General features: G+C 38.0%; 1 pseudogene; it reads right to left on the reverse strand.

The window, feature by feature from the left end:
- Nucleotides 1-2,869: 2,869 nt before the first annotated feature.
- LOC150010188 (cilia- and flagella-associated protein 298 pseudogene) lies at nt 2,870-23,390 on the reverse strand (annotated as a pseudogene).
- Nucleotides 23,391-23,463: the final 73 nt, after the last annotated feature.

A 23,463-nucleotide genomic window follows, 5' to 3' on the forward strand; every position in this document is an offset into this window, starting at 1 on the left:
TGTTAAGACACCCTACAAAGTGTGGCAATAGTCTTGTTTGCTATTTCAATAAATATCAAGTATCTATACAGTACAGGGTTTTATTGACCCCTGGAACAAGCGTTAGGCATATATGAGGAGTTATAAAAAATTGAATGGTTGAAATAATCGGGGCAAGTGTTGCCATTGTATATACTACCTAGTCATAGTTGTACAGTCTATCCACATTGTCTTATCTAGTTGTCCTAACAATTAAGTCCCTGCATAGTTCATTTTGATGTGACTGTCTACATATTAGAATACTGTCTTATTGTGCACAGCTACTAAACTTGCCCATAAGTATATTGAACTTGTAACCTCAACATCTGTAGTATGGCACCCTTAAACAAGTGATATAATCAGTGCCCCTATTTCTAAAAGTATGGATTTATCAAAATTAAATCATGCTCTTACATTGAGCTGTCATCTAACAGCTCAGGTTTAGGAAATTAATCCATCCGTAGTTCTAGAATGCAATTCAGAAAGAATCAGTGTGTCCTTTCTCAGAAGCTGAATGTGTGTGTTTTCTCAGAATTATTGAGATTAACTGGCATCTTTTTGCTATTCTCTTGTGTATAACATAGAGACTAAATTCCTCTGTTAATATTGGAGACAGTGAAACTGGCTTGTATCCAGAACATCGCTCTTTTGGTCCACAAACTTTAGTTCTCTGCATTCCAGTATCTAGTTTTTTTCAGTCCCTGCTTTTTATGGGTGCCCATTCAAATACTATTGGTTGCTTCAAAAGGCATGTATTTCATTCCTTCAGGTGCATTTCTCTTGTGGTCATCTGCAATTTTTTGTATTTTTAGCTTTAAAGTCCAGCACATCTTTCCTTTATTGGCTGTACTTCTTTCCATCCTTACTGTGATATCCGTGATCCTACCTTGGTCCTAAGTTTTTTTCTGGTTTGTTCAGCCATAAGTGTCCCCTAAATTAAAGCAAAACTTAACCTAAGGTAGGAATGTTATCAGATGTTAAACATCTTAGCTGATCTAACCTGTTCATGTTTCAGTGCAACTTTGGAAACTCTTTGATTGACATCATAAACCTAGGTTTTTAAAAAATAGAAATTTTGTCCCTGTCTGCTGTTATGAAAGTCATTTTCTCTTGTTCATCAGAACAAAATCTTGCAGCTGTCAGAAACATTTGCATTTTTCCAGAAACAATATTGGAAAGTAATTTGGTTTCTCATTCATTTGACTAGATGTAAACTTATAATCTGACCAGAAACTTTATTTATTTTTTTACAGTTTGTATCCTTCTGATTTTCTTTAAACCCATTGTTTCCCCTTTCTCTGTCCTCTATTTTCCAATTCCCCTACACAAATACACATGGCTCATTTTAAGAATAGCAGTGACCTTGGTCATTTGCCTTTTCCTGTCTTTTAAAATATGTTTCTGAAATCTTTTTTGGCGTAATACCAAAAGGAACCAAGAGCTTATATTCACTCAGTTTTAGTTAGAGGCGAATTCAGTTTTTAAGAACAGATATGATCACAAGACCACAGGATAGCATCTAGTGTTCTCTCTACCAATCCCAACGTTTGATTCTAGCTCATGTTATTAGTGTTTGAATGTTTTACAAAAAGTTATATAAGTTAAATATTCTACTGCTGCTTCTATATGGCTTTCTTATTATTGTATAATGCATCTTGACCAGTGACTTTCTTAGTAACTGAACTGATCTATAGAAGAGACAGTATTTTTTTGCATGTTTTTCTCCCTATCTTCCAGCCCAATTTTGTGGATGGTACCTATTTACTAATGTAAATTTACCCCTTTGGAATTTGGTTGTTGGCAATGATAGGAACTGTTCTATAATCTGGATGAGAAAGATTAAAAAATAAACTGAAAGAATTTGAAGAATCCTCTTTTATATTTAATTTTTATTTTTAAACTTAATGATTTTACTGAGGTGACCTGTGTTAATAATTAAATTCTTAAAGATGGGAAATGTCAGTCATTACAAGCTCTTTCAAATGCAGTGGGGCAAGTTAAGGGGCAGGAATGATGGAGACTTGTGTTCCTATCAGCAACCTGCAGGTTTACTCTACCAGCTCAACACCAAGAAATACTTGACTGTTTCTTCTCCCTATGCTATACCAGTTTTCTCTGAAAACAGCAGCTCAAAATGAGGAACCATTTTGAAAGCAAATATGATAGTTAGAAAATTATAATTAATATTTGTATGTTATAATGTTTTAGGTTATCAAACTGCTTTATTGTGTGCTACTTTTTTCTCTTCAATACTGAGGTTTTGGACAAAATGTTCCCATCTTACTGGTGACAAACCTGTGAATTGGCAAGAACAGCTAATGACTTGCTCCAAGTCACACATCGAGTCAACCCATCTGTACTAAAACTATCTGCAGACTGCTAAATGCATTTCTGCACCATAAACTATGACTTAGAAAGTGTTACCAACTTAAAATGTCAGACCTGATGTAAAAATAATATAAAACCTACTTGTATGCAAAACATGCTTCTGAAGTGTGGTTTCCACTATTTATGTTTTCTAGTAATTACATCTTCAATATTTTGTCAAAGAAGAACCTCAAATACAAATAGTCCTGAAATAAAAATAATGTAGGCAGGATTTTTTGAGGATGTATTTTTTAAGTTCTACAACCTTTAATAACTTGTATTGTAAAAATTTAAACTAAAAGAAAAAAACAGGAAAACTAGAAATTTAAACATCTTTCACAGAGTGTTGTATTTTTTTTTTTTTTAGTTATTGTTATTATTTTGCCTAAACAGAGGTGAGCTAATTTTTTGGAAGCTTCATCAGCAGGTGAACTTCATCTTGGTCTCCACTTTATGTCTTTCGCTCCATGAAAACGGCATCTGTCTATGGAGAATTTAAACAGGAGTCCTCATCATTTTCTTCCAATTTCTTGAGTTCCTTCTGTATTCTGTGGTGATACAGCATCAGCTGTTTCTGCCTCTCACTGCTAATAATAGGTTTTCAGGCTAGAGCTCCTTGTCCCTTTTGCTGAATCTTGACCATAATTTTTGTTTTGTTTTGTCTTCATTTCTGCTCAAGTAGTCTGAAAGATTCTTTGTTCTTAACTCCTTGGTGGCCCACCACAGTTGTGCTTCTGACTCCTCAGTGACATTGAGTTCTGCCTGCCTGAGTTCCCAACAACTGTTTTCAAATTCCATCCAGATGGGGTCGTATGGTGGCAAGTCCATTGGATAAACAATCATCACTGCCCCTTGGAGTTGGTCCAGGGCATCTTTCACCACCTCCATGGTAACATATACTCTGGCTTCCACTTGTTTCTTCGATATTATTGGTTTGGCTTCTTGTATAGTCTTCTTTAAAACCTGCTTCATTTTTTCATTTGGAGCATGCCCATTCCTTCATCCAATGTCATCTTATTTAAATACTGCACCTCCCCTGGGCACACACTTTTCACCCGGTTAATTCTTTAATTTCAGTTCGTCTGTCTGGTCATCAGTCAGTCCTTGCATATTAGGAGAGAAAAATATGGCATGTTCTGCTCATTATTCCATTTCTGAGTAAATGCACCTTGAACCACGCATTGTAGACCCAGGTCACCTACACCGTGCGCTCCTTCAGCTCATTGCTCCTAGATGCCTGCAGCGGGAACCGGCTCTCTCGCCCCTCTGCACCTGCAACAGAACCTCAGCGGCCCCACACACCCCCCACCTCCCGTTCCCCGCCCAGAGGGCAAGAAGGCCCCAAAGAAGCGTGGCTTGCGGGGGCCTGGGGGGACAGCCCCACCATTTATTTAACCGGCTATTTTCTTGTCCGTTCTTAAGCTCTCCCCAGATTTCCAGGTCTTCCGCGTTAGGGCTTAGATTAAGTTTTGTTTTTCCCTATAAAAACAAATTTTTTTTTTAAATAAAGAGTTTGTACTCCTTAAATAGAGGGACACCTCCTAAGTAACAATCATTAAAAAAAATATTTTTTAAAAGACTAAAGTCAGAAACTCACAATCAAAGTTTAATGTATTTGTTATACTATTGAAATGGAGGTTTCTTGAAGGGTTGTACTGGTAAACTAACCATTCTAGTTCCCAGGCCTCATAGTAAAAATGTAAAATTGGCATCTCTATGAGATAGTACTGTCTCCCACTTTTTAAAATTTGTTTTGTTTTGGTTTTTTGTTCCATTTTGTTTCTAGCTACATACAATCTCTTGATTAAAGGTTAAACATACCTTTGCCCAGAGAATTAAGAAAAATTAGATGTTTTTGTAAAAATTTTAGTAAGCTCTTCATTGGTGCAAACAGGTTAGATATTTTGGCTATTCCATCAGTACATTATGGGTTGCTAATGAAAAAACCAGCCAAACTGCCCTGAACAGCCAAGTTCCACTTTTGGTGACTTAGTTCAGTAACTGTCTATCCCAACAAATGCCTGTTTATGATATTATAAAAAGACTGACTACACCAGACTGTACAAAAACAACTCTTTAAAAAAAAGATGAAATATTTTTATCACTATGTATGGTTTGTTTTTTTAATTTTTATGAAATATCAATGTGATAGGTGCTTCAAGAGAAATATTTTTTCAGGAATGGTTTTATAGTAAAAATGAAGTTTAGCTTTTGCATTGTGACGTATGGGCGGGTGGTCATCTTTGGGTTACTAAGAAATCATGAAGTGTTCCCTAAAGAGAAACTTGTAAAAGTACTTAAAAGAAAGAAAAACGTTAGTTTCTGTTTTTTTCGTTTTTTCTTATGCTGTATGATGACCTACCAGGAGATTCACGTGCATATCAATAACTTGGTTCAAAGGAGAAGACCGAGTGCTTAACATTAGTGGGAGTAAAACTCACAGAATCTGAACCATGGTGAAATAGAGTAGTACTAAATTCCCAACAGAAATATCAATTTCACAAGTTAATATTCCTGTCTCTAGATGACTTTTTCTCTTTTGAGAGTATTTACTATTTATTTTGTACCTTTAATTTTTTGCTTTGGGGGACTTATTTTTACCTACTGCTGTCCTACTGTATTAAATATACTATACAATACAATAACAAGGAAAAGATTTTAAAACTCCACAAATACCCAGTTTTGGTTCTTAACATATGGAGAAAACAGTTTAAAGAAAAAGCACTTCATCATGTAAAAGGGATAAAGATAATCATAATTATGATTATTTCAGTTCAGGATCAACATGTAGTGCTCTGCATACAAGGGAACACTTACTAGTAGTACTTGAACTTGTGAGTTGAAATTGCATGTTACTTGAAAGATCGAATTAAGCTAAATTTTGGTGCACAGCAGTTGTACATGATTTCATGTTTATGTAGCAAAATGCATTGAAATGTATTAGTATTGAAACATACCTGTAAAGATAGTTGTGGAAATGTCTATTATATTTTCTCCTTGTGTTTCATTTATTTAGAGCATAAAGTTTCTTTTTAAAAATTGTTCTAAATGATAAGGCTAAATAAATACTGTAACTGAAATTATATTTTAAATTTTTGTCATGAGTTTTTAAAAAAAAACTATTGCAAATTGTATCATTCCTGATTATACAGAACTTTGTGGGTGGTTTTAAATAAATTTTATACTTCTATTTTGCACCTGGTAGTCTAATTTTTTTTTCCTTCACAAAATAACTTTTCGGGATTTAATATTTGAAGATGACCAAATGTATGGATTGTGTTCACAAAATCAAGACGCCTACATTTATGGAAGCCTTATTATGTCCCAGAAACCTTGCATTTTATTTTATTTTATTCTATTCTTACTGTAATGATATTAAGTATGGGCTCTTAGTAACCACATTTTATAGATCTGTTCTGAAGCTTAAGCATTTAGGTTTACAACTCGAGTAATTGGCAGAGGTGGTAATAAACCTGGTCTAGAATGTATTATGTCCTCCCTTGGGTTTATCATAATTTTAATAAACTTAATCCTGAACACAGTATGCTAAAGTGTTTATTAAAACCTGAAGTGGCACTGATTGGTGTATCTCAGTGGGCTGTGCATAGTTCTGCAAACTGAAAGGTCTCTGATTAGATTCCTGGTCAGGGCACAAGGACAGGTTGCCAGCCAGGTCCCTGGTTGGTGGGGGGGAGGGGTGTGAGAGGCAACCCATCGATATTTCTCTTGCACATCAATGTTTCACTCCCTCCCTCTCCCTTCCCCACTCTCTAAAATAAATAAATAAATAAATAAATAAATAAATAAATAAATAAAATCTTTAAAACAAAATAAAACCTGAAGTGAAAAAGATATTGACAATAGACTTTTAGTGACATTACAGCAAATATCACAGAATAATAAATTACTTGAAATTCATCTAATTTGAAACCAACTCCCCTACTGTAGTATACTGTTAGTCCTCTTCTAGTGTCAGTAACAACTTTATCCCCAGTCGCCACTCATTCCCCAGGTAGAGAGGTAAGCAGCTAGAGGCTACATTTTCCACCTCTTTCCCGACTGGTTACAAGGGAGACATGAGTTAGGCTGACCACACAGACATGGGCAACACTCTAGGACATGGCAGAAGAGCAAAACAGAATGAACTTGGGCCCTGACTGGTGTGGCTCGGTGGACTGGGCATCATCCCGCGAAAACCAAAAAGGACATTGGTTTGATTCCCTTTTGAGGGCACATACCTTGCTTGGTTGCAGGCCAGGTCCCTGTTTGGCATGAGAGAGGTAAACCCAACAATATTTCTCTCCAACAGGGATGTTTCTCTCCCCTGTCCCTCTCTTCACCTCTCTCTAAAAAAATTAAGTGAAATATTTTAAAAAATATATTTTAATGATTACGCTATTATAGTTCCAGTTTTTCCCTTTTGCCCTCCTTCGCCCCGTACCCCCTTTCCTCCAGTAATCCCCACACTAAGTTCACGTCCATGGGTGGTACATGTAAGTTCTTTGGATTCTCCATTTGCTATACTACTCTTAGCATCCCCCCTGTCTATTTTGACCCATCAATTAACCTCCGGGATAAAACATTGATGAAACCAATCACTCATGAAGAACTTTGTGATCCAAGCCTTAGGGTTGTGCATTCAGTACACAGGCAACACATTCTTATTTTTGTTTTTTAGGGCCCTTGGGTTCTTGGACTTATAAATAAGCCCTGGCTTTATCATAAAGCCTGCAGCATTCCCACACATGATTAAAGTTACCCTATCTTTTTTGGGCCTTGAAACCAAGGGCTTTTGCTTCTCCCTTCATAATGAAAGTGCAAGATGGCATTCGTTTCCAGAATAAGCCCATTTTATCCATGTTGAAACTTGTTCAGGCTTATAGCCTCCTTCCTCAATGATGTCTTTGAACGTGTTGTTCACATACTCCTTGGCTCTGGCTTTATCTGCAGAGGCAGCCTCTCCATGCAGAGAAACACTCGAGTCCAAAGCGTTTCTGAAATTTGTCAAACCAGCCCTTGCTGGCACTGAATGGGGTTGGTCTTGTTGGAGAAGCACTCGAAGGTTCTGCTTTAGTGGCATCGTCGTCATCTTCTTCATTCTCATCACTGTCATGATCATCCCTTTTTGCTGCTAAACGATCATACAGTTGCTTGGCCTTCATCTGGATGGTGTTTGTATCCAGCTAGATATTCTTTTTTCTGTAATCGTTTATCCACACAGCTAATGCAGACTCTATCTTCACAATGATCTTATTGCGGGAAGTAACCATCCTCTTTGCTGTTTTGTTGAAAGTCACTGATGCCGTAGATCTGATATTCTTCTCGTCCTTCTTTATATAGCAAACCGTAGACTCGTTGATCCCATAATGGCAGCCAACAGACGCATAGCTTCTCCCTTCCTTCAACATGTCGAGAAGTTCCACTTTCTCCTTTATGGTAAGCATCTTCCTCTGGTGCTTGAGTTCACTGCCAGGATCCTTAGAAGATGCAGAACGTTTGGGTGGCATCATAGGGCTTGCAATAAATTCAGTCTTTAAGGAAAATTTCACAAAACACAACACCACAGAACAAAACTATGCACAGTGATCAGAGGTAGGAGTGAAGTGGACAAGGAGAGATGCTGAATGTATGCGCACAGAGCGGGATAGCAGACAGACTGATGCTCTGGTTACTGAGCCAATCAGCTCCCAGAATACACAAGACAAGGCTCTGGTTGGTCACCTTCCATCAATCAGCCAATCGTGTGCTGTGTACAATCTCACATAGACAAACGAGCTTGAGCATACATCTCATTTTCAGCGTAATGTATGTGTTTGCAAAAAAAAAAAAAACATTCTGTAAACAGTGTGCAGTATTTTATTTCGACTTAATATTCTTTTAATGTCAGAATAATTTATTACATATTTTATATTTTTTTTGAAAATTTTTAGGCAAAAATCACTAAAATCATAAATACTACACATATAAATACGTATACAGTACTGCAAAATCCCGCAATATAGCAAAAAATCTGTGATAAATGATTAAATATAATATTTTTTAAAATCCCACGATACAGTGAGGCCATGATAAGTGAACTGCGATATAGAGAGGGACTGCTGTATAGGAAAGTGTGAAGCCAAAGAACTTATATGCATAACCCATGGACATGAACTGAGGGGGGTGGCATTGCTGGAGGGAAAGGGGGTACTGAGTGGAGGGAAGCAAAGGAAAGAAAATTGAGACTACTGTAACAATGTAATAAAATATACTTAAAAAAAAAAAAAAAGAAAAAGGAACTTGGGTCTTTGAGTGAACAACTTCCTTGCTCCGCCTATCAACTTTGTCTTTTACATGAAAAAGTAAGTATTCTTTTCTATTATTTTGATCTCTGTTAAATAGCTCAATCAATAACCTAACTAATCATCCACTGTACAAGACAACTATCACATTTTTAAAACAACCTGGCCAAATATACTATTTCTTCAGTGTTCCTCTAGTGGTATGATTTCTAGATCCTTTATCTTCTTAATGCTTTCTAGATAACAGCCAGAGTCGGTCGGCAGCCGTCCGTCTCGAGAGACGATGGTGTAGCTTCTTAAGAGTCTATCTGCACAGCCAAGAATGGCTGTGCAGTCCGACTCGGGAGTGACACGGTATCTGTCTCCTCCCGTGTTGAATCGACATCTTGCGATGACGCTGGAGTGTTCTCTCCAGTGAAGCTGAAGCTACAGAGCCTGGGCAGGGTGATATGGAGGGTCTGCTGTTGCCCATGCAGCAGACCCCCCCTCTCTTCGCAGCTGAAGGGTCCAAGGGAAAGACGGAGTCAATACAGCTTGGCTTCAGGTGCGCCGCAGGAGTTGCCGGTGTTGACTACAACGTCAAACCGCCTTAGGGACTCCGGCTCCGGATTTTCTGTCGGGGTTTACTCCCTTAGCCTTTCCCCTGAAGAGGTATGCCGCAAGGCAGCGGAGGTTTTTTGGAGTCAGAGTTTTCCTTCTCTGAACAGCCAGAGTAATCTTTTAAAAAGAGATTGAGGATCACGACATTCCCTGCTTAAAACATTCCAATGGCTTCCCACTCTAGTATGACACCAAACTACTTAGTCTGCAAAGCTCTGGGTGACTTGGCTCATGCCAACTTATCTGATCTGCTCAAGCCACCCTGAATTCTGCAGTTCCTTGAAGAAGCCAAACTCTTCTCTAACTCAGAGCCTTTGTACCTGCTGCCTGGTTGTACCTTCAGATCCTCATATGGCTAGCTCCTTCCTCTAGTTCCCGTATCAGCTCAAATGTCATATCATTTTTAATATCTACACAGCGTTCTATCACTCCTATTATTGAGCATTTTGACTTTTTCTGATTTTTTTACCCTGATAAACACTAAAATGCTGGATTAAAGGGAATGGACCTTAATTTTTTAAAAATGTAATAATTAGCCCTGGGTGGTATGGCTCAGTGGATTGAGTGCTGGCCTGCAAACCAAAGGGTTGCTGGTTTGATTGCCAGTCAGGGCACATGCCTGGGTTCCATGCCAGGTCCCCAGTTGGGGGTGCTCCAGAGACAACCACACATTGATGTTTCTCTTTCTTCCTCCCTTCCCTTCTCTGTAAAATAAATTTAAAAAAAAATTTTTTTAATGTAATAATTAAGACATGTCAGTTGGTACAATGTTCAAAAGATTACAAAGACATTAGAGGGAAAAAGGTAATGACCTTTCTAACTCTGTTGCTGAGTGTTTATACTCAGGGTGCTCCTGGCTACAACTAAAAATGGTTTAAACAATGAACAATGTATTTTCTGACATAAAAAGAAATCCAGAGATAAGTGATTCCAGGTTAATAAATTCAGCAATTCAATGTCATCTGAGTTCCAGATCTGTTTCTCTGTACTTCTTAGCATTTTTATACCTAACAATGTGGTCACCTCACTAGAACTTTAGAGACAGAAATTATTTAGTAGCATTTTAAAACAAAGGCCTTTAATTTTTTTTAAAACAGTTTTTAAAGTTATATTTATGGTGGCATAATTTACTACAGTAAAATCCATGCTTTACATGAGTGCTGTGAGGTTTTCTTTATTAGTTTTTATTTTTATTTTTAATATTTATTTTTTTATTGTTGACACTATTACAGATGGCTTTCATTTCCTTCCTTTGTCTCCCTCCACACATTCCTGCCCCTGCTTTCAGCACATCCTTGTCTGTGTCCATGGGTTATGCATATGCATATATGTTTTTCAGCTAATCTCTTCTAGTCCCTCCTTCCCCCACCACTCTGAGATCTGTCAGTCTGTTCCTTGTATCCATGCTTTTGATTTTGTTTGTCACTATATTTTGTTCATTAGGTTCTGCATATGAATGAGATCATATGGTGTTTGTCTTGAGTGCTATGAGTTTTGATAAATGTATATAGTCAACATGATAATCAAGATGTAGAATAGCACTGTCCAATACAAATCTGAAAGTTAAATTTGTAATTTAAAGTTTTCTAGTATAACCACATTTTAAAAATGAAACATGTGAAATTAATTTTAATAGCAATTTCATTTAACTCAATATATCAAAAGTAGTATTTTACTGTGGAATGAATTCATGAGATATATTTTCTTGTTTTGTACAAGTTTTTTAAATTTAGTGTGTATTTTTATAGTACATGCTAATTCAGATGTTAAATTTTTATATGAAGTACTTGAACTGTTTCATGATATTTATAATTAAAAAATTAGATATGACCCTGGCTGGTGTGGCTCAGTGGAATGAGCACTGGCCTGTGAACCAAAGGGTCAGGGCACATGCCTGGGTTGTGGGCCAGGTCCCCAGTTGAGGATGTGGGAGAGGCAACCACACATTGATGTTTTTCTCCCTCCCTTCTTCTCTCTCTAAAAATAAATAAAATCTATTTTTAAAAAAGTAGATATGCATGCCCAAGTTATTCCAAACATACTTAAAAGATTTTCAAAACTAAGTCAATTATTATTTTTAAGTCTAAATTTTGACTAATTAAAATTAAATAAAATTAAAAGTTCAGTCCCTTTGTTGCATTAGTCACATTTGAAATGTTCAATACCATGTTTGGTTAGTTTCTCCTGTATTGGATGGCTCAGATCACAGCAATTTCCATGAGTCCTCAAAAGTTCTGTAGTATCTTTTTTACTCATTTGCCTCCCTACATGGTTGCTCCTGGTAATGACTCATCAGATTTCTTTCATTTAGTTTTTGCCTTTTACAGAATGTTATAAAAATAGAACAGTTAAGCTTATTTCATTTAGCTTTTGAAATTCACCTAAGTGGAGACTTTTTCTTGTCCTTTAATTTTTTTTTAAAGATCCTATGGAAATCCCAAGATGACACCAGGACTTTTTATTTTCTACTAAAATAACCTTAAGTAATAATCAGAATGGTGTCCATGTCAGTATCCCAGCCCTCCAATGATGAATTTGCCTTCCTTGATATGTTCCTTTCATGTATCTCAGCAAAACTGAAACAAAGATTATAATAGTTTATTCTATGCCAACACTATTCCAAATGCTTCCCTATAAAACTTTACATGTTTAATAGTCATGTAATTCTCAATCAGGAGATAAACACAGAAAACTTAAGTAGCATTCCAAGCATTAGCACAGCTATTAAGAGCAGGAACCTAGGTAGTCTGGCTTTACAGTTCATGCTTTTAATCTTCATTTCCCTCCACCCATCCGTGCTCCATCTCAGGTGAGGACTTGGTCACTACCTCCCCACTTTGTTATGGCCTCCTTCTTGTAAGCCCAGGACTGATAATGAGTGGCGGAGTTTCTCTATTCTTTAACAGAGTAATACAAAATAGTGAGTATGCCAAAATTTTCATGACTTTGTGCAGAATATGAGGTCTGAGAAAAATGATCCATTTTTCCTCTTTCCTTGGTTAATTGTATATAAATTATTTCATGAAGATGAAATAGCCTTGCTCACCTAGAGACAACTTATTTTTTTAGTTCAGTTCTTTAATCAGTTTTTTATTTTTCAATTACAGTTGATGCACAATATTATATTAGTTTCAGGTGTACACCCCAGTGATTAGACATTATAACTTACTAAGTGATCATCGCAATAAATCTTGTACCCATCTGACACCATACATAATTATTGGACTATTATTGACTGTATTCTCTATGCTGTATTTTACATCCTCATGACTATTCTGAAACAACCAAGTTGTCTTCTTAATCCCATCAACTTTTACGCCTACCCCTCAAATACCATCCCATGTGGCAATTGTCAAAATGTTCTCTGTAACTATGAGTCTGTTTCTGTTATAGTGGGTTTTTTTTCAGTTGTTGATAGATATGTATTTATTGTTATTTTATTGTTTATATTTTTATATATTTTTTTTCTTCTTAAAGAAGATGCTTTAACATATCATGTAATACTGTTTTGGTGGTGATGAACTCCTTTAGTTTATTTTTTCTTGTCTGGAAAGCTCTTTATTTGCCCTTTGATTCTAAATGATAGCTTTGCAATGTAGCATAATCTCAGTTATAGGTTCTTGCTCTTCATCAATTTGATGGCAATTCTTGCCACTTCCTCTTGCCTGCAAAATTTATTTTGAGAAATCAGCTGACAGTCTTATGGGAATTTCTGTGTAGGTAACTAACTGCTTTTCTCTTGCTGCTTTTAAAATTCTCTCTTTGTCTTTAACTTTTTGCATTTTAATTATGATGTGCCTTGGTATGGGCCTCTTTGAGTCCATCTTGTTTGGGACTTTCTGCACTTCCTGAATTAGTATGTTTACTTACTTCACCAGGTTTGTGAAATTTATTGTCATTATTTTCTCAAATAGGTTTTTAATTTCTTGGTCTCCGTCTTCTCTTTCTAGCATCCTCAAATGTTGGGACATTTAACTTGTCCCTGGGGCTCCTTTGTGGGTTTTTTTTGGATTTGTTTGTCTTCTGTTCTGACTGGGGTTTTTTTGTTTTTGTTTTTGTTTTGTTTTTTCCTGCTTATATTCCAAATCCTTGCTTTAATTCTCAGCTTCATCTACTCTACAGTTGATTTCTTGTAAATTAATTCTTCATTTCAGTTATTCGTTTCTGACAGGTTCTTTATTTTTAAATTACATTTTATTGATTATGCTATTAAAGTTGTCCTGATTTTTCCCCTTTGCCCCCCTCCAACCAGCACCCCCCACTCCCTCAGGCAATCCACCCACCATCATTCATGTCAATGAGTCATGTATATAATTTCCTTGGCTACTCTAGTTCCTGTATTTTACTACATCCCATTCTGTGACTATCTATTTGTACTTCTTCTTCTTTTTTAAAAGATTTTATTTATTTACTTTTTTGAGAGAGTGGAAGGGAGGAAGAATGAGAGGAAGAGAAACATTCATGTGTGAGAGATAAATCAATCAGTTGCCTCTCACATGCCCCCAACTGGAGACCTGGCATGTGCCCTGACTAGGAATTGAACCAGTGACCTTTGGGTTCATGGGCCAGTGCTCAATCCACTGAGACACACCAGCCAGGCTACTGGTGCTTCTTAATCCCCTCACCTCATCACCTATTCCCTGACACCCCCGTCCCATCCAGCTACCATTGAAACACTCTTTGTACCCATGATTCTATCTCTGTTCTTCTTGCTTGCTTTCTTGTTTTTTAGATTCAGTTGTTAATAGATATGTATCTTTGCCATTTCATTGTTCATAGTTTTGACCTTCTTTTTCTTAAACAAGTCCCTTCAATACTTGAGATAATTATGGTAAAGTGATGATTAATTCCTTTAGCTTTTTCTTGTCTGAGAAGCTCTTTATCTGCCCTGTGATTCTAAACAATAGCTTTGCTGGTAAGAAGCTGTAGGTCCCCACTTTTTAAGACTTTGCATATTTCTTGCCAATCCCTTCTAGCCTGTAAAGTTTCTTTTGAGAAATCAGCTGACAGTCTTATGGAAACTCCCCTGTAGGTAACTACTTTCTCTTGCTGCTTTTAAGATTCTCTCTTTATCTTTAACCTTTGGCATTTTGATTATGTGGTATCTTGGAGTTGGCCTCTTTGCACCCATCTTGTCTGGGACTCTCTGCGTTTCTAGGACTTGCATGTCCATTTCCTTCACCAATTTAGGGAATTTTTCTTCCATTATTTTTTCAAATAGATTCCCAATTTTATATTCCTTTCTTCTCCTTCTGGTACCTCTATTATGCTAATATTGGACCTCTTGAAGTTGTCCCAAAGGCTGCTTATACTATTCTCTCTCTTTTTTTTAATTCTTTTTTCTTTCTGTTATTCTAATTGGTTGTTTTCTGCTTTCTTATGTTCCAAATTATTGATTTGATTCTCAGCTTCCTCCACCCTACTGTTCTTTATTTCAGTTAGTGTATCCTTTGTTTCTGACTGGATCTTTTTTATGCTGCTGGGATCCTCACTACGTTCCTTGAGCACCCTTATAACCAGTGTTTTGAACTCTTTATCTGATAGATTTATTATCTCCTTTTGTTTAGCTCTTTTTCTGAAGTTTTTATCTGTTCTTTCATTTGAGCCATGTTTTTTTGTCTCTTTGTTTTGACAGCCTCCCTGTGTTTGTTTCTATGAATTATGTAGAGCTGCTTTGACTCTGTGTCTTGGTAGTGTGGCCTAATGTAGTAGGTGTCCTGTAGGGTCCAATGGTACAGCCTCTTCTATCACCCAAGCTGGGTACTTGAGGTGTGCCCTTCGTATGGGCTGAGTATACTCTCCTCTTGTAGTTGAGCCTTGATTGCTGTTAGCAGGTCAATAGGAGGGATTTACCCAGGCCATTCAACCACAAGTATTGACTGTGATCACTTACCACCAACTTCCACCTTCCATGGAGGATCAGCTGTGCAGACGCAGGGTGGTGGTGCTCCGACATGGCCTGTAGCTGTCCACTGGGTGTACTGGCACTGAGGTTTCCCAGGTGGTGCAGGCCTGGGTCAGTCCCCACCTGTGTTTTGTCTGGCATCTCCCTGCTTGAGCTATAAAGCAATCTGAGATGGCTGATACTTATGCTGGGCTTGGAGCTTCCCAGGTGAATACAAGCTATGAATCTAAGCTGGCTGCTGCTAGTGCCAGGCCTGGGGCCCACTGAGGCCAGCTGTTGCTTATTTGAGAGGATTTAGGAAGTTGTGTGGTATGAGCCAAGACTAACAACTAATTTGGAAAAGTAGTTTGGGCAGACCTGTCATTGAGTGGGGTGGAGAAGCAAGCCATATACATCTATGCCACCATCTTTCTGACTGGTTCTTTTTTATGGTTTCCATGTCCTTTATTATGCTGTTGAAGTTATCACTAAGTTCAGTGAACATCCTTATAACCAGTGTTTTAAACTCTGCATCTAGTAGGCTGCTTGTCTTCATTTTGTTTAGCTCTTTTTTCTGGAGGTTTGTTCTCTCCTTTCATTTAGGGCATGTTTCTTGGTCTCCTCATTTTGGCAGCCTCCCTGTGTTTGTTTACGTGTATTAGGTAGAGCTGCTATGTCTCCTGGGCTTGTTAGAGTAGTCTTACATAATAGGTGTTCTGTAGGTTCCAGTGGTTCAGCCTCCCCAGTCACCCAACCTGGGTGTGCCACCCTCCCTTACACCCTGTGTGGGTTGTGTCCACCCTCCTGTTGCAGCTGAGCCTTGATTTCTCTTAGCACATCAGCAGGAAAGATTGTTCCCAAGTCAATCGGCTGTATGGACTGGCTGCAACCACTGACCACTGACCACTGACCTCCAACCACTGTGGAGGGTGTACAAGGGTTCACCCAACAGAGAAGGACTTACTTTACTGGGGCTTTGGTGCCCACAGAATCTGCCCCTTGGATGTGTTGCTTGTGGATGTGGTTTGTTGAAGCTGTCAATTGGGTGTGCTGACTCTGGAGCCTCCAGCAAGGTGTAGGCCAAGATCAGCCACCACTTGTCTTCTGCCTGGGGCTGCTAGTTGTGCTGGGTTTGGAGGTGCCCAGGTGAGGCCAAGCTGCTAGCACTGGGCCTGGGGTCATTTAGCAAGAGGTACAGGGTTTACTGAGGCCAGATGCTGCTTGTTTGAGAGATTTTAATAAAGTTTGAAACATGAGCAAGACAGGCTATTCATATGGAAAACCACTGGAAACAGCTTGGGTGGGCATGCAAGTTAGGTGGGGCAGCGTCTCAGGGAATCACTGGGCAGGGCGAATAGTGTGAGCCAGGTTTATGGAGATTCAGACATGGTGCCAGCCTGCTGGCCCTGTGGGAGATGGGGGGAAGAATCTCAGCACTTCTGTCTGGCAGAAAACTGCCTCCCCCCACCCCCATTCCTGCCCCAGGCAGCACTCATCCTGATACCAGACAATTCAGTTCTTCCTTGTATGTTCTTGCTTCTTTTCAAGCTGCCACATTAGTGATGGAGATCAGAGGAAGTGAGTTCAGGTATATCTGTGCATGGGCTTTTTAAAACAAATGCCTGAGACTTAAGAAACCCTCTATCTCACTCATCCACAATCCTTGCTGGCTTTTACAACTGGATCCCTGGGCTGAAGAGCGTGGTGTAGGGTTGGGACCCCTTACCCTCAGGGGACATTTCCACAGCTGAGATGTCCCTCATGATTTTTATCCACTACATGTAGATGTGGTGCCATCCCATTCAGCGTCTCCAGCCCTCCTACCAGTCTCAGTGTGGCTTCTTTATCTTTTTATTTTATTTTTAAAATTTATTTATTTTAGAGAGAGAGGAATGGAGGGGGGATAGAGAGAGAGAGATTTGTTGGTCATATATATATATGCATTCATTGGTTGACACTTGTTATGTGCCCTGACTGAACCTGCCCTGACTGAACCTGAAACCTTGGTGGTTGGGGACGATGCTCTAACCAAGTGAATTGCCTGGCCAGGGCAATGTGGCTTCTTTTTTAAATCCCTAGTTGTAGGATTTCCTTTCAGCTAGATTTCAGGTGGATCTGAATGATGATTTCTTTGTAGTTTAGTTGTAATTTGGATGTGGTTGTGGGAGGATTCAAGTACCACATTTACCTACACCACTATCTTTTCCAGAAGTCCTAGAGACAACTTATTGATTCCATATATTAATAGGTGAAGAAAGCAGTCATATGGCATATGGCTAACAAGACTTTTGATTTACTAAGGTTGGATTATCCAGAGATTCCCTGACATGCTGGCAAAATCCCAACTCTCATAGTCACATAGTCACAATTATCAGTATCAACAGAGCCCACACTTCCAGTCAAGATGGAGGTGTAGGTAAGTATGCTTTGTCTCCTCACACAACCATAGAAAGAATTACAACTAACCTCAAAACAAATAACACCCAGAACCATCAGAAAATCAAGCCATATGAAAGTCCAATAACCAAGGGTATAAAGAAACCACATTCATTCAGATGGGTTAGAGGGGCAGAAACATGGAGACAGGTGGATAGGTGTGGAAAAGCAGTATGACAAGGAGAGGCAGTAGTAGCAGAACAGGCATGGGAAGTCCCACATTCATGAGTGATGGATGAAAATTGGGAGGGCTACCTTTGGAGCAAGTGATCCCAACCCTGGGCCAGACCGTACAGGCCAGGGTTCCAGCCCCAGGAAGATAAATTCCTATAACTTCTAGCTATAAAAACAAATAGGGGCTGGGGTGGTGAGAAAACCATTGGATTTTCAATAAACTTTGCTTAAAGGGCCTACATAGACATAGAATGAATGCAGACCCACTCTATCTGGGATTCAGCACCAGGGCAACAACAGGAACAGCAGCAGTTGCATACAGGGAGTAAATAAAGTGACTGGAACAGGGCAAGTGCTGGGCAAACCCCCAGAAGCCAGGCAGAAGCATTGTGCCGTCTCTTGTGACCTCCCCCACACAGAGCCACAAAGTGGTGACGCAGGTTGCCCCACCCTGGCAATTATCTAAGGCTCTGCCACATACAACTTACAGGTGCACTTTTCTACAATAGGCCATGCTACCAAGACAGGGAGTCAAATCAGCTCTACCTAATACACAGAAACAAAAACAGGGAGCCTGCCAAAGTGAGAAGATGAATAAATATGGCCCAAAAGAAAGAACAGAACAAAACTCCAGAAACAGAACTAAGTGAAATGGAGATAACTAACCTATCAGATGCACAGTTCACATCACTGGTGATCACTGGTAATCAGGGAACTGAAAGAACTCATTCAGTGTGGCAACAACATAAAAAAGACCCAAGAAGAAATGAAGGTTACAGTAAGTGAAATAAAGAAAATCTACAGGGAAACAACAGTGGAGGGGAGGAAGCTGGGATTCAAATCAATAATTTGGAACATAAGGAAGAAATAAGCATTCAACCAGGACAACAAGAAGAAGAAAAAATTCCAAAGAATGAGGATAGTATAAGGAGCCTCTGGAATATCTCCAAACAGACCAACATCTGAATCATAGGGATGCCAGAGGAGAAGAGGAAGAGCAATAAATTGAAAAGTTATTTGAAAAAATAATGAAAGGAAACTTCCCTAATTTGGTGAAGGAAATAGACATAGAAGCCTAGGAAGCAGAGTCCCAAACAAGTTGGACCCAAAGAGGACTATAGCAAGACACATCATCATTAAAATGCTAAAGGTTAAAGATAAAGCGAGAACCTTAAAAGCAGCAAGAGAAAAGCAGAGAGTTACTTATAAAGGAGCTCCCATAAGACTGTTAGTCAATTTCTCAAAAGGAACTCTTCAGGCAAGAAGGGACTGACAGGAAATATTCAAAGTGATGAGAGGCAAGGACCTACCTACATCCAAGATTCCTCTATCCAGCAAAGCTATCATTTAGAATGGAAGGGCAGATTAAGTGCTTCCCAGACAAGGTAAAGCTAAAAGAGTTCATCATCACCAAGCCATTATTACAGGAAATGTTAAAGGGATTCATTTAAGGGAAAAAAAAAAGAAGATCAAAACTATGAACATTAAAATAAAAACAAACTGACAACCATCAACAACTGAATCTAACAAACAGAATCAAACTAAGCAAACAACTAGAACAGGTACAGACTAATAGATATTGAGATCATATGGAGGTTTATCAATGGAGAGGGGGATGCCAGAGAATGGAGGAAAAGGTACAGGGATTAAGAAGCATAATTGGTGGGTATAAAATTGACAGGGGGATGTTAGAATAGTATAGGAAATGGAGAAGCCAAATAACTTACAGGCATGATCCATGGACAGGGGGTGATTGCTGGAACAAAGGGTGGTATCGGGTGGAGGGGGGCAATTCATGAAAAATTGGGACAACTATAGTAGCATAATAAATAAAACATACTTTAAAAAGAGGAAAGATCAGTCTAAACTCTGGCATCATAAAACAAACATAAAACTGCCCTTAAACCCATATCCCTCACTTAGCACTACCATTTCTCTCTCCTTCTCATCACAGTCATTTTGAAAATGGTTATTTTCATAAGCTCCTTCTATCTTCTTACATCTGGGGCCACATCTAGACACCTGTAATTGATGAGCTTTCCAATTCTCTATTGAAATATTAAAATCTGAATAGAGCTATAACAAATAAAATTTTGAATCAGTAATCAAAATACTATTAACTATGAATAAAATAAGTCTATTACAAGGTAGCTTTCTTGATTAATTTAATCAAATATTCTAAAATATTTAACACCAATTCTTTTCAGACACTTTTAAAAGAGGAGGAAGGAACACTTCCTAACTTATTCTATGAGCCAGGCACTTATCAGATACCGTAGCTGGTATAATCTTTACAAGAAAGCTGTACACACACACACACCACAAATTCTAAACAAAATACTATCAAATAAAACCAGTAGCATATTAAAACAATTATACACCATATGTAAATGGGAATTATGCAAGGATGAATAAACATGCAAAACTCAAGCAATGTAACATAATATATCATTTCAGTTCAATGAAGGAAACATCCACATGATAATCTCAATCGATGAGGAAAAACCATTTGACAATTACTAAACCCTTTAATGATTAAAGCAGCCAATAAACTAAGAAAAGAACCTTCTTAACCCGATAAGAGACGTCTGTAAAAAATCAACAGCTAATGTCATACTAATAGTGAAAGACTGAAGTTTTCCTTTTAAAATCAGGAACAAGACAAGGATGTCTGATCTCACCACTTCTCAACATTGGATTGGACATTCTAGCCAGAGCAATTAGACAGAGGAAGAAAAAAGAGTAGAAAACACTCAAATTGGAAAGAAAGAAGGAAAGCTACCTCAATTAACAGATGATATTTGAGATGGTTTTATAAAGAAAATCCTAAAAAGCCCACACACACAAACTATTAGAGCTAATAGACTAATTCAACAAAGTTGTAAAAAGATCAATAGATTAAAATCAATTGTATTCCTTTACACTAGTAATAAATAATCCAAAAATGGCACTAAGAAAAAAAATCCCACTTACAATACCATCAAAAAGAATAAAGTAGCTGGAAACTAAATTTAACCAAGGAAGTCCAAAAATTGAACCCTGAAATTTATAAAACATGTTGAAAGAAATAAAAGAAGACCGATATAAGTGAGAAGACAGTCCACATTCATGGAATTGATACTTAATATTGTTAAGATGACAATATTCCACAAATTGATCTACAGATTCAAAGCACTATGAAAATTACAACTGCCATTTTTGCAGAATTAGACTGATCCTAAAATTCATATGGAATTACAAGAAACCCTGAAAGCCAAAACAATCTTGAAAAAGAACAACTTGGAAGACTCACTTCTCAAGACTTTCTACAAAGTTACAGAAATTATAAAGACTGTGGTACTGTCATAAGGACACAGATCAATGGAATATAATTTAAAGTTTAGAAATATACCTATTTGTATAAGGGCAATTGATTTTGACAATGATGCTGAGACCATTCATGGGGAAAGAACATACTTTTCAACAAATGGTTCTGGGACAACTGGATAGCCACATGCCAAAGAATAAATTAGACTCAACTCACACCATATACAAAAATTAATTGAAACTTGATTAATAATTTAAATGCAAAGCAAAACTACACAACTTGGAGAAGAAACCATAGAGGTAAATATTTATGACCTTGGATTTGGCAATAGGTTCTTAGGTACAACATCAATTGGGGAAGCAACAGATAAGTTCAAGTTTAAGAAAAATCAGGCCCTGATTGGTGTGGCTCAGTTGGTTGGGCATTTTCCCACAGACCAAAAAGTCACTGGGTCAATTCCTGGTTAGGGCACATGGCTGGGTTGTGGGCCAGAGCCCTGACTGGGGGCGTGGGAGAAGCAACCAGTCAATGTTTCTCTCTCACACTGATGTTTCCCTCTCTTTCTGCCTCCTTTCCCCTCTCTCTAAAAATAAATAAATAAAATATTTAAAAAGAAATCAGTAAATTTTGTGCATGAAAAGACGCTCTTAAGAAAGAGAAAAGAAAAGCCACAGAACGAGAGAAAATATTTGCAAATCATCTCTCTGATAAGGCTCTAGTATGCAGAACTAGAATTCTCACAACTCAACAATAGACAAATAACCAGATTTAAAATTGGACAGTGCTTATTGTACAATGCTGTGAATGTTGCTAATGCCACTGAATTGTACACTTTAAAAACAGTTAACCATGGCTGGTATGGCTCAGTGGATTGAGCGTCAGCCTGCGAACCAAAGGGTCGCCAGTTCTATTCCCACTCAGGGCACATGGCCGGGTTGTGGGCCAGGTCCCCAACTGGAGGTGTGGGTAAGGCAACCACACATTGACGTTTCTCCCCCTCTTCTTCTCCCTCCCTTTGCCTCTCTCTAAAAATGAATAAATAAAAATCTGAAAAATAAATAAATAGAGACAGTTAAAATGATAAATTTTGTTATATATATTTTACCACAAAAAAAAATTGCTAAAAACATGGAGGGGAAAACAAATGACTTTAATAGACATTTCTCCAAGCAAGATGTACAAATGATCCAAAAGCTTCTCAATATTATTAGTTGTTAGGAAAGTGCTAATCAAAATCACTTATTTTATGACAATAAAAGGAATTGAGGACGGTATAGAACATTGTTTGGGGGGATGTAAACTGGTGTAACCCCTCTGGATTAATAAAGGGGTTCTATGGAAAGATCACCTCACAGGGTGATCTGATCATAAATTCCTATATGGGCAGTTTATGGTGGGTAGTCATGCCCTAGGCTTGTAACTTCTTTAGTGAGAAGTTTTAAACCGTCTCTGCCAATTGTTTGAAAAACCAGATGTAATACCCCAGGAAGGCAGTACAGTAGTCCCTCTATATCGCAGTTCACTTATCGCGGCTTCACTGTATCGCGGGATTTTTGAAAATATTATATTATATTTAATTATTTATCGCGGATTTTTTGCTATATCGCGGGATTATGCGGTACTGTATATGTATGTTGTTAAAGTTACGTAGGTTTAAGAGTGTAGAATATGTTTAAGAACATAAGTAGTGTTTATAAAAGTGCGGAAAAGGTTAATAAGAGAGTGGGAAAGGTTAATAAGGGACTGGGATCGGTTTATAAGTGTGTGGGAAGGGTTTATAAAGCCTTAATATATATATATAAATACTAAAATAAATGTAAGGTTCCTACTTCGTGGATTTTCACCTTTTGTGGGGGGCTCTCTAAAATGTAATACCTGCAGTGAGGGAATACTGTATTAACCCTCAAGAGAGTGTATAATCTTAATCTTTCTCTCACCTCCACATACATTCCCGCCTTAATTTCAACTGCAAAACCGGAGCTGCAAACTGTTCCTCCCCAGTTTCTTTTAAGGATGGACATGAAAATGGTTGCACAATCTTATGGATATACTACCAAAATCCACTGAATTGTATAATATAAAATGTTTAAAAGTGAATTACATGTTAAATGAATTTTATCTCAAATTTTTAAAATAGGGAAATACTACAGGATACATCCATTCTACCAAGTACTTCCACTAGAAAAAAAAAGGGGGAGATGGACACAAAATGGCCGCGGTTTTTGCGATCACGTGACTGGAGTTTTGGTTTTGATTTTTTCCCTTCCCATCGTTTGGAAAGCCTTTGCCACGGAGCTTGCGCGTAGACACAGGCCTGGCTCATTGTTAGGGCAAAGCCGACGTAATGCCTTGTAGAAACGCTCTAGCTCTAGCCGTATTCAAGTCGAGCTGGGGAG

The sequence above is a fragment of the Furipterus horrens genome, unplaced genomic scaffold (assembly GCF_987537825.1).
Source record: "Furipterus horrens unplaced genomic scaffold, mFurHor1.1.pri manual_scaffold_5, whole genome shotgun sequence".
Lineage (NCBI taxonomy): Eukaryota > Metazoa > Chordata > Mammalia > Chiroptera > Furipteridae > Furipterus > Furipterus horrens.